At 44.2% G+C, this 12,499-nt stretch overlaps 1 long non-coding RNA gene across 2 annotated transcripts in view; it reads right to left on the bottom strand.

Moving 5' to 3' along the window:
- Nucleotides 1-3,330: 3,330 nt before the first annotated feature.
- LOC121841010 overlaps nt 3,331-12,499 on the bottom strand; it is a 10,614-nt gene continuing 1,445 nt past the window's right edge. Inside the window, exons 2-3 of one of the 2 annotated variants that reach the window (XR_006080048.1) lie at nt 6,602-6,735; nt 3,331-4,596 (exon numbers count right to left, since the gene is read on the bottom strand). This is a non-coding gene — a long non-coding RNA (uncharacterized LOC121841010). Of the gene's footprint in view, nt 6,736-12,499 lie in introns of both variants that reach the window. The other variant, XR_006080047.1, reaches the window with a different exon arrangement.

The raw sequence follows: 12,499 nt of genomic DNA, 5'->3' as shown, positions 1-12,499 counted from the left end.
TGCTGGTGGCAGCAAGTGCCCTGTAGGTAAGTTATTATGACTTTTACAATAACTTACTGACAAGTAGTTTCCAGTTAAGAAATGACAAATTCATTGCAACGAGTTGCCATTAAGTTACTGGAAAATGCACAATAACCTCTTTACAGTGCAGCTCATTACTAACACAGAACATTTGAAGAACATTAGAACATTTGAAGAACATAACATTTCAAAGGGGGTGCTTAACTTGCGTTGGCATAAGCACTATGTGCCAACCAACTTCCACTGTTGGTTGACACAAATATACATTTATTTGACCACGGCCCCAAATATGCTATGAGCCCCACCAGTACATTGCCCCCACATATCAAAGCACAGTGATGATCGTACCTATATTCAAAATATTGGGTAGAAAAATGTCCCATTAAACCTATCAGGTACCGAACTGTACAATATGCGTTCATATACACTATATATACAAAAGTATGTGGACACCCCTTCAAATGAATGGATTCGGCTATTTCAACAACATACATTGTTGACAGGCGTATACAATCGAGCACACAGCCATACAATCTCCATATACAAACACTGGCAGTAAAATGGCCTTACTGAAGAGCTCAATGACTTTCAACGTGGCACCGTCATAGATGCCATATTTCCAACAAGTCAGTTTGTCAAATTTCTGCCCAACTAGAGCTGTCACAGTCAACTGTAAATCCTGTTATTGTGAAAACGTCTAGGAGCTCAGCCGCAAAGTGGTAGGCCACACAAGCTCATAGAACAGGTCCACTGAAGTGCATAGCGTGTACAAATTGTCTGTCCTCGGTTGCCACACTCACTAACGAGTTCCAAACTGCCTCTGGAAGCAACGTCAGCACAAGAACTGGTTGACGAGAGCTTCATGAAATGGGTTTTCATGGCCGAGCAGCAAAACACACAAGGCTAAGATCACCATGCACAATGCCAAGCGTCGCTGGAGTGGTGTAAAGCTTGCTGCCATTGGACTCTGGAGCAGTGGAAATGCGCTCTCTGGATTGATGAATCATGCTTCGCCATCTGAAAGTCTGACGGACGAATATGGATTTGGCGGATGCCAGGAGAACGCTACCTGCCAGCTGTAAAGTTTGGTGGAGGAGGAATAATGGTCTGGGGCTGGTTTTCATGGTTCGGGTGAGGCCCCTTAGTTCCAGTGAAGGGGAATATTAACGCCACAGCATATAATGACATTCTAGATGATTCTGTGCTTCCAACTTTGTGGCAAGAGTTTGGGGAAGGCCCTTTCCTGTTTCAGCATGACAACGCTCCTGTGCACAAAGCGAGGTCCATACAGAAATGGTTTGCTGAGATCGGTGTGGAAGAACTCGATTGGCTTGCTTAGAGCTCTGACCTCAATGACATCGAACACCTTTGGGATGAATTGGAACACCGACTGCGAGCCAGGCCTAATCGCCCAACATCAGTGCCCGACCTCACTAATGCTCTTGTGGCTAAATGAAAGCAAGTCCCCGCAGCAATGTTCCAACATCTAGTGGAAAGCCTTCCCAGAAGAATGGAGGCTGTTATAGCAACAAAGGGGGGACCAACTCCATTTTAATGGCCATGGTTTTGGAATGAGATGTTTGGCTAGCACGTGTCCACATACTTTTGGTCAGGTAGTGTATGTACCAGTGAAGTGTACCTTTGACCTTTTTGTAAGCCAGGAAACAACACTGTAGTGTACCCTAGCCAAGCAATAAGTATAAACTTAGTCGCACTGCAGAAACATTAACTGTGCCCCAACCAAGAGGTTGCAAGTTCAAATCCCAAAGGCATAAATGTATACTCTATGTTGTGTCCTTGAGGACTGCTATGTTGATGGTGATAATTGGACATTATTTACTTGATTCTGTGCAGCTTTTAATAACGTGCAGAAGTGCAGAAATGCATTATTGCCAATGTCTGTGATCATACAGTATATTTCATGCTCCCAGATTTGGTGGTGTAGCTGCACTGTAAGCAGGACATTTCAGGCTGCTAGCGACCAAGAGTTTATGAGCTCAAATCCCATTTAAAGTTGCAATATATAATTTTTTGGGCGACTCGACCAAATTCAGGTAGAAATGTGTGTTATAGGTCTGTCATTTTCATTGAAAGCAAGTCTAAGAAGCGGTAGATCTGTTCAATGTGCGCTATTTCTATGCTTCCCATTCTTAGTTTTCGTCTTTTGGTTTTGTACACCAGCTTCAAACACATTATGTTGTGTTATGGGAAATCTATTTCACAGCGGTTTGGATGGTACAACGACTGTCTACACTATACTTGCTTGTTATGTCACATAAGCTGAAATCAGGCGAACTATTAGAATTTGAGCAACCAGGAAATGGTGGAGCGATTTCTGCATTGTGCATCTTGAAAGCTGAGTCACAATTGTGGTCACAGTACAAAATGACAGACAATTTTACAGTAACTGAAATCAGAATAGAGCAGCATAATGTCATTTTATAAAAATAACACCTTAAAGTTGCTGTACATTTTGACTTTATTTTGACTTTATTTTTACTGCAACCAAAGTGCAGAAATCTATTCTTGGCAATAAATATATTGTGAATCTCCGTTGTGTCCACAGACCTGGTGGAGCAGCAGGAACTTCAGGTAGCTAGCAGCCAAGAGGTTGAAAGTATAAATCCCAAGGGAGGTTGAGTCCCAAGTAATCAGTTTATAGCAATACCATTAACACCTTCATTTTGCTGTAAAAACACGGGAACTTATTGTATTTTTACAGTAACTAGACAAAAAACCTCCACCGGGCCATAACAAAATGTTCAGAGAACGTCCTAAAAGCGTCCTTGGAACAAACTGGGAACTATATAAAACCTGCAGGGGACCATGACTGTTTAAATTTAATCATATAAATGATGTCTTTTAAAGTCAAATATTTTAAATAACATATGACACCTTTCACATGTGCTCAAATGTTGTATCGTGTGGTGTCATTAACTTCACATTAAATCACATGATCACCTGAGATCACGTGTTCACATGTGAAATCCATGTGTTTATAAGGGAATAAGGGACTATTTATACAGCAGTGGCTAGACATGTTAAGTATCAGTATATGTTTGGCTTTGAGTTGTTATATACAGGTATTTATTCTAAATACAAATTATTTCTAGAGAAATAAATTGCCCCTGCAGACTCCATCCAGATTCTCTCCAGCTGGTCCCAGCTCTGTTTGTACTCTAACCATACTCCCTGTCATGACAAATATAGTTTTTTCCCAATGTGATATTTCCCTATAAAATAACACTTACATTTTTTTTACTGAAAACACTTTACACTTTCATATGAAAAACCAGTCACACAACCATATACTTTTCTATATGTTTATTAAAAGATATGACATTTCATTGTATTTTAGGGTGAAACATTTGACACAGTGGCGGAATGAATGTGAACTTACCTCGTTGAGTTCTTGAAGAGTGGATTTGTTGAGTTCTTGAAGAGTTGATTCGTTGAGTTCTTGAAGAGTTGATTCGTTGAGTTCTTGAAGAGTTGATTCGTTGAGTTCTTGAAGAGTTGATTCGTTGAGTTCTTGAAGAGTGGATTTGTTGAGTTCTTGAAGAGTTGATTCGTTGAGTTCTTGAAGAGTGGATTTGTTGAGTTCTTGAATCATTCAGCTGTTGAGGGCTGCTTTTGTTGCCAGCCTGAAACCCAGCAGACAATGTAGCTGTAGCTTAAACCACACAGAAATCTACATTGTATGCTAGGTCCAGGACCAAGCAAAGATGTCTCGTCAGCTGTCACACACACACACACACACACACACACACACACACACACACACACACACACACACACACACACACACACACACACACACACACACACACACACACACACACACACACACACGCCCACGCGCACACTGTCTCTGACTGAGTGATCATAGAGAGAATGTGACATTTCATCTTGCCTGTTCTCTATAGACATATTTCTATGGAAACTGCAGGCATCGCATCGTAAACAATGTTCTCCTCTCTTAAAGGCTCTGTGCTATTGTGCCTGACACATTTGACATTTCCTTCAACTCTGGCTCGCTTTTTGTCTGCTCTCGTCAATTCTCTTTTCTCTCTTTTAGAAAACAGCACAATTCAGAGAAGAATAGCAAGAAGAGTTTGAATGGTTCTCGCCAAGGACGGTGCGGAGGGAGAAGATAATTGAGAGGAGAAGAGAGAGAGAAAAATATTCAGATTTTTTTGTCGTTGGAATGACAAGCATAGAGAGCGTCCTGTGCTGTCATGAGATGTAACAGCCCATATGATAACATACTAGACAACCAGAGAGAAATTGAATGTGCAATTAGCCAATCAGTTGGTAATGGGATGTACCACCAGGCCGGGAGTAGGAAGCGGGCAGTGGCGTGTGTTCAGAGACCCAGTAGCCAGATGTAGCTGCTGATAATTACACAGGATCTACACTGCCTACTGAGCAATTGACCCACACGCAAATACAGGCTGTCCGTCATGGTAGGGGGGATAGAGGGAATGGGCTGCAGATATAAATAAAGGATCCACGTTGATGAAATTGCATTGCCTTCATCATGGTCGTCATCCTCATATGATCATTGGGTCCATTCTGGTTAGAGAGAGAAAGAGAGAAAGTGGGAGAAAGAGATGGTCATTATTGGGTAAGAAATCATAAGGCAACATTGACTGCAGCTCTTAAGTGAGAGGAGAAGGAAGAGGGAGGGAGGGAGGAGAAGAAACAAGGAGAGAGGATGGGGTGAGAGGAGAGGAGAAGGGTGACGAGGGAGAGACAGAACAGACAGAGAGGATGGGGTGAGGGGAGGGAAGGATATGAGAATTATCTCTCTATAGCTATCTCTAAGCATGGCATTATCAGTTTCAGATTCCTGACATTCTTTCCCATTAGGCCTGGGGCAACTGGAGGCAACAGGCACTGCCATGTCAGCTCCACAGTGACTCTGATGCCACACTTGCATTCTCTTTTAGGGAGAAGTTTCCTTTAAGCACTTTGCTCTAGGCACTGATCAGCTTACCCTCTCCAAATCCTAACCTGAACCATTAGACACAAACTTTACTACGGATCTAGGATCAGCTTTCCCTCCCCGAATACCGTAAAAAATAAGTCATATGGGGACAAATCTGTATGAGATTATCATGGCAGTTATTTACCGTAAATATCATACATCTTTTCCTCTAGGGAAAACTCAACCACCTAATCGAAGTGGGGGAGGGAGGAAAGAAGAGGAGAGGACATGGGAAGGAATGGAGTGAAGGAGAGTAAAGAGGAGAGAGATATTGAGAGATGGATGAACAAATGGAGAGGCAGATCAGAACATGGAGGGGGAGAGATAGAAGGATGCATACTGTGTGAAAAGATGGAGGAAAGAGGGGAATCTAGGGGAGGTATGGACAGATGGAGGATGGAGTGATATGTATGCTCGGCTCTCCCTCTTGTCCCCTGTCCAATTTTGCCTCTGCATACCTGAAGCCGTATGACCGTACTGATCAAACATAGCAGTCTAGTACTCTACTCAACCAGCTGATGCTCACTTGACTCCAAGTCTCTCTCTCTCTCTCTCTCTCTCTCCCTCTCTCTCTCTCTCTCTCTCTCTCTCTCTCTCTCGGAGTGTTTTGGCTGGTGATGACATTAGTGTTGAGAGTTCAATGTGTTCAGTGAGTTTGAGTCCCATGTCAAGTCCCATGTCAACGTAGGAGTTGCAGTGTTGACTGAGAGCCAGAGAAAGAGAGTTGGTGAGTGGGTTGAGTATGTGATGCAGGGCTGACATTGGTGATGACTGCTGTAGAGAGGAAAGTAGTGTGGCACATCAGTCGGACGTGGTGGCAGTGAGATCACTAGATCAACTCGGCAATGGGATGAGCCAAACTTCTGATGATATTGTCACTTCTGTACTTTTTAGCATGGCCAATAGTGACTACTGGGCAGTGGACTATGTACTGTATGTGTTTGGAGCAGCCTGGGGCTGTGGGGAGGAACGCGCTTCCTGGATCCACATGAATGAATTGAGAAGGACCCGGTACATTCCAGAGAGAGACAGAGAGAGAGAGAGAGAAGGGAATGAAAGAGGAGGGGAGGGAAAAACACAACTGTTGTAAATCAATCAATCCATGACTTGCGCAAGCAAGCAAGCAGGAGGGTGCCACTGAGCTACAAAGCAGGACTGGGGTCAATTCAGTCATTTTAATTATGTTCCGTTCTTTTTAAATTCAGGAAGATAACATTATTTTGACCCTGACCCTGCTACTGAGAATGCCCAGTCCCCGGAGAGCTTGCTGATTGGAGGAGAAATACAGCATATAGCTGTTGCTATAGGACTTAGGAGGGCTGAAATACAGCATATAGCTGTTGCTATAGTACTTAGGAGGGCTGAAATACAGCATATAGCTGTTGCTATAGGACTTAGGAGGGCTGAAATACAGCATATAGCTGTTGCTATAGTACTTAGGAGGGCTGAAATACAGCATATAGCTGTTGCTATAGTACTTAGGAGGGCTGAAATACAGCATATAGCTGTTGCTATAGTACTTAGGAGGGCTGAAATACAGCATATAGCTGTTGCTATAGTACTTAGGAGGGCTGAAATACAGCGTCTTACCTGTAGACAGATGCTAGAACGAGGATAGCTGATGTCTAGAGGTAGTTGAAGGTCAGCAGGGTGGCTGACAGCACAGTGCTGTTGTGAGTCACCCTGGTGACTGTGGCTTGGTACACTCAGGACTGCTCTGACACCTATAACACACACAATGCAACAGGTCAGTGACAGGGGTTCATGTTTCACTTCTGATCCTAACTTGATCAAGACTTACAGTGTCGGTAAACCTGTAATCTCTCGTGGACAGATCTACCACAACATAACTGGTACGGTAGAATCTGCGGGGAAGGAATGGGATGTGTGGGATAACGAGCAACAGTAGTTCCAGTGTTGTTTTTTTTCATCACTGGTTATTCGAACAAATCCAGATTTCGCAGTTGTTAGCATCTTCCGAGTTTCGGAAAAGGGAGGGGACATTTGGCCTGTAATTGTCAAAAAGTGAGGGTGGAGCTCCTCGTTCCCGGTTCCGCTCCTTGTTCTAGTATCTCTTCCTCTCTTCTCTTAACGCGTATGGACACAGATCTTAATCGAGCAGCTTACCAACTACGTGAGAATTTAGTTCTGGGTTAACCGAGATTAGCAAACCTGGAGTATACTGCAAACCCAGTGAAAACATTAAAACGTGAGTATTGTGGGACTGCGTTTGTGTGTGTAATGGTAACAGACCTAAACCAGTTAGACTTACATGATCAGTGATACGGTGATACAGTATGTTCCACTCTCCATCCTTCTATCTTATCTGCTTCTTTCCATCCTTTGATAATGCTGTGAGTGTGGGTGTGTGGGCGTGTGTCCATGTGATGCTGCCATTCTGGCCTATCAGAAGTGGTCAAGTGTATGTAAATGGCTCAGTTGTTTCCAGTGAAGCCCAAAGCCTTACGGTTGAGAGGGACACTACATATGTAGGATCTTCATTTGAGCCAGTTCGCTACAGCAGGACAATAACCCTGCAGCAACAGGAAATGTGAATTACTATGTGGATTATAATTCATAGACATTTTATAGGGGTTGAAACATTTTTGTTAGGGTAAATCAAGTCTGAAATGTCAAAGTGGAAAAGACAATCTTTAGAAGGGAAATCCTTCTGTTCACACTGATGTACCCTAGTCCAAACTCCACTGACAAAATACCATTTGATTTATAGATACAGTAGGTTAGAAAATCAACAAGCAAGCATCCAAATACAAGCTGTAATAGGCACATAAGTTTATACAGAACACAATATAAAACATTGTGACGAGAGATAAAGAAGGGTTGAGACCAGGGCTGTGTGTGTGTATATATAAGCGTAAGGCTATTCCTGGAGTGTGGTGCATGTTTCAGTTGATGTGGGTTTCCTCCTAGCTGCCTGGGAGATGACTGGGCCTGACCACATCCACGCACGCACACACATGCACACACACACACATGCAGGCAAACACACACACACATGCAGCCAAACACACACAGGCAATCACACACACACACGCAGGCAAACACACACACACACACACACACACACACACACACACACACACACACACACACACACACACACACACACACACACATGCAGCCAAACACACACACAGGCAATCACACACACACACGCAGGCAAACACACAAACACACACACACACACACACACACACACACACACACACACACACACACACACACACACACACACACACACACACACACACACACACACACACACACACACACACACACACACACACACACACACACACACACACACACACACACAGTAAGAGGAGCCAAGAGGAACTTAATGATTACCCTGCCTGGCCTTAAAGCATGGGGCAACCACCACTGTGTGTATATGTGTGTGTGTTTTTTGGGTGGCAGTTGGGTATTATGTATGTGTGGATGTGTGTGGGTGTTGGCGTTTACTGAAGTATACAGTATGTGGGCATGTGTGTGTGGGTGTGTCTGTAGGATGTGTAAGTTGGGTGTGTTTGTGGGTGTGTGTTGGGAGGACAGGCCATGTTCCTTATTACTTATCATCAGCTTGGAGTCCAAGGCAGTATGAGATCAGGTTGCTTTTCCACTAAATTCAATTCACATGAGAGATGAACAATATCCATAACCAACCCTTAGTCTACAGCACTCTGACCAACTGGTCCTCTTTCAGCACCAACTTTCCAACAATTAGCATGTAATTCCATCAGAGCATCGGCCAATCAGATACTCAGCTCCAACATTCCGCCGGGACAGATATGGAGGGTCAGATTGGTTCAGCCGGATCTGCAGAACAGTCCAACCAGAGAGAGGGAAGCCATTTTCTGGTCTGTGGAGACATGAAGGTCACGGAACGTTGAATGTCCCTGCCATCCCGTTTACCACAATGTTCCCAATTTCAATTGTTCTAGATACAGTACCCAACCCCCCCCCCCACCCTCTCATTTCCTCTCTTTCTAATACAGCATCTGCTTTATTAGCGTTAAGCAGAGCAGATGTAACAGTTTGAAAGTGAAAGGGGACCCTGAATGGTTCATCTGGGTGTTGGCTCGGCCAAACAGTGGTCCTGGAGCCTACAACTAAAGGCCCAGCTCCAGAAGCTATTTCAGCCCCATCCCTGTAACCCCGTACCAGTCCAATACCCCAGTCCCAGACCCATTCATATCCCTAGCCCAGAGAGGGGTGTCTGTGGGACCTTCCAAAAGGCTGGACAGATGGGAAAGGACTGGCAGGGCGAGGAGAGGATCTGGAGAGAGGAGGAAAGGGGAGCTCCCTGGTGTAGTGTCTTTATGAAGGATTGGCAACCTCTCTCTTGTCCCAAATCCAGAGAGAGAGAGAGAGAGAGAGAGAGAGAGAGAGAGAGGGAGAGAGAGAGGGAGAGCTGGATGGATGATGGTCCAAGATCCCTAGATCCTGTGGAGCTGAGTTGGATGTGTGTCTCTCTCCCTAGCTGCTTTAGGGTCACTGGCTCCATGCTCAGTCCTATAGCATTACACTGCCCCATTTGTTGAATTTGCAGGGATCTGCACAGCCAGAGTGCAATAGCTGAGCCTCGCCCTCTTCCTACCTTCTTGATCACGGTATCTCTCTTGCCGGGTAAGTATTGTCCTACTGTAATGATTGTTCCAATGGATGAATGTAAGGATTGTTCCAATGGGTGGAAAATGTGTTGAAAATAATAAATGATGTAAAGCCACTCTTTCAGGCACCTTTTAGAAGGTGAACTCTCTCTAAGGTCAGATACACGTTCTACTTCCCTTGAACTTTTAGCTTACTGAATTCTAACCTGAACAGCTGATTGGCATCTCACCATACATTTCTTGATGAGAGTTCCCATAGTAGCAATATCAGCAAGGAAAATCCCTGTTTTTCTGTTTTCTATGTATCCAATCTCTTGTGAGTGTAGTCAGCAGTAGATAAAGAGTTCCACTATAACACTTATTACTGGCTCCCATCTGAATAACTTATGTACCCTGTGAGTCATCTCTCCAGCTGATTACAGTAGGAAAGAAATATCTCCTTCAAACACAGATCTCAGGTCTTGCTCGTTCATCCAGCTGTTTCATGACGTGCTTCCGCTCTAGGGTCTCTTTCCGGCACCCCGACTTATTAGAATTCAATGCACTCTCGGTTAGGCACCAGGTAGGGGAAGCTACAGCCATATATGGGCATAGGGACACACACCGTACCAGATGGGTGTGTGGAGAACCGTTGGAGCCTATCGTACCTGAATGCACACAGGCTCCGCCCCCCCGAGCGCATACAAACACAAACACACGCACACTTGAGTGTGGTGACATCAAACCAAACGCAGCGAGCTGCTCCTGTGACGTCTAAGTTATGCAGTTAAGCCTGAACTCCTTTCTCTGCGAACGACAGACTTCCAGTGAGAGTGGCTCCATTGTTGTATAAACAAAGCGAAATCAGCTCATGCAAAAAGGAACACGATAGAGTGGAGTTCAATAGGTTTGCTCTAGTTAAATAAACTGACCTCGGCTAGTGACATGATTAAAGATCCCGCCAACTCACTCACTGCACGGTGAACTGCTGACCTCACATTATTCAACCCTACTTTTACCACCAAAATACTGCCACGGAAAGATGTTCATCTGCCAGACTTTCCCAAGAAGGACAGGTGAGAGTGCATGGGTATTGGATTAAGATAGAGGGCAGATTCCAACATTATCTACCTCTGAGAATTTTATCTCAACCATCAAGATCCTGGCGACGCATCTTACCGACAATAGCATGCTTATTACACAGTCTAGAAATGCAGGCACGATAAGCACAGATATGCAGATACAAACACAATTCACAAAGTTAATAGCTGACTTTTATCACCCTCACACACACACACACACACACACACACACACATGCACACACGCACACACATTTGTTTTACTATCCTTGTGGGGACCAAACAATTCATTCCCATTCAAAATCCTATTTTCCCTAACCGTCACCCTCAATCTAACCCTAACCTTAACCCCAAACCCCTAACTGTAACCATAAACTGAACCCAAACTCTAACCCTAAACCTAGCCCTTGAGCTTAAAATAATGTCCCCACAAATTTTCCTTGTTTTACTATCCACACGCACGCAGTCAGTAAACGACCAAAGAAAGTATTGCATGAGTGTAACTGTTGGCCAGACAGTTGGACTGGGAGGGTGAGGGAACCAGAGTTATCTGAGGTGGAGCCATAGGATTGGATATCATTGTACTGCAGTAAAACAAAGAGAAAGGGTGTGTGAGTGTGTGGGAGGGAGTGTAGAGGGACTAGCATGCAGGGGCTGTCTGGAAGCACATTCCTTGGCCATGCACACACACACGCACACACACACACACACACACACACACACACACACACACGTGCCATCTGAGGGATCCCATGTCTATGACAGGTAGCCTTGAGATCTAATTTTAGGATGGCCATTGTTCACGTTTGCTTCCATTTGTTTCGGTATGAGCAGCACTAAAGTAATTAGGTTAGTATGCCACTACAATTCAAGACCTGTCACACCCCAGAGAGAAGGTCCAGAAGTAATGCCTAACTCTAAGGGAAGTTTCACCACACAACATTTGTATGTTATGAACCCAATTGAGTAAATAAATACAGAATCAAATCAAACCATATCATTGCCTGATGGACATTAAACCTTAAAATACTAACCTGGACACACACATACGCAGACACGCATGCACACACACACATGTATGCAGACACGCACACACACATACGCAAACACGCACACACATACATATGCAAACACACGCACACACACACACAACCTTCGGGACAGCTGGTAACCGGGGGAGAGCAAGGCAACCGCAGAAGGTTACTCTAAACACCGGTGATTGCACCCTGCTGTCCATTCAGAAATGATTCTCTTCTCTCAACCAATCAGATCGTGCACTCAGACTGCCCATTCATAAAGAAACAGCACTGAGTTCCGCATGTGGTAGGATATAGTATATATTCACTTCCCCTACTACAACGCATCCCCCTATCCTTTGTGCTCAGAGTTCATTTATGCCTTCTGCCATTGGGTACAAGGAGTGGACTGTACCATTACCCAGGTTTACGGGGGAGACAGCACGACAGAGGCTGAGGGGGAACGCATAGACAGGAAATGATATTACATTACTATTCCCTCTGAGATATGGTATCAACCCAACAGAACAAGTCAACGACTGAAGAGATAAAATAGACTACAGACACATAATATAACTGTTATCCTAATGATGAAAAAGAAAGTTTGCCCTATACAATATCACATGTACTATTTACAGCTCATTTAAAGAACTCACATTTGGAGACTGCAGAAGAGCTATAGCTCTCTCATACAGCTGTATCCGGATCATTCCAACGATGCCCAAGCTGTGTGCTATTACTATGTAACAGTGAATGAGCTATTTGCTATGACACTAGTATA

This window comes from Oncorhynchus tshawytscha, linkage group LG26 (genome assembly GCF_018296145.1).
Source record: "Oncorhynchus tshawytscha isolate Ot180627B linkage group LG26, Otsh_v2.0, whole genome shotgun sequence".
In the NCBI taxonomy this organism is placed as follows: Eukaryota; Metazoa; Chordata; class Actinopteri; order Salmoniformes; family Salmonidae; genus Oncorhynchus; species Oncorhynchus tshawytscha.
The sequence above is the reverse complement of the archived record's forward strand: the minus strand, read 5'-3'. Positions and strand labels throughout refer to the sequence as shown.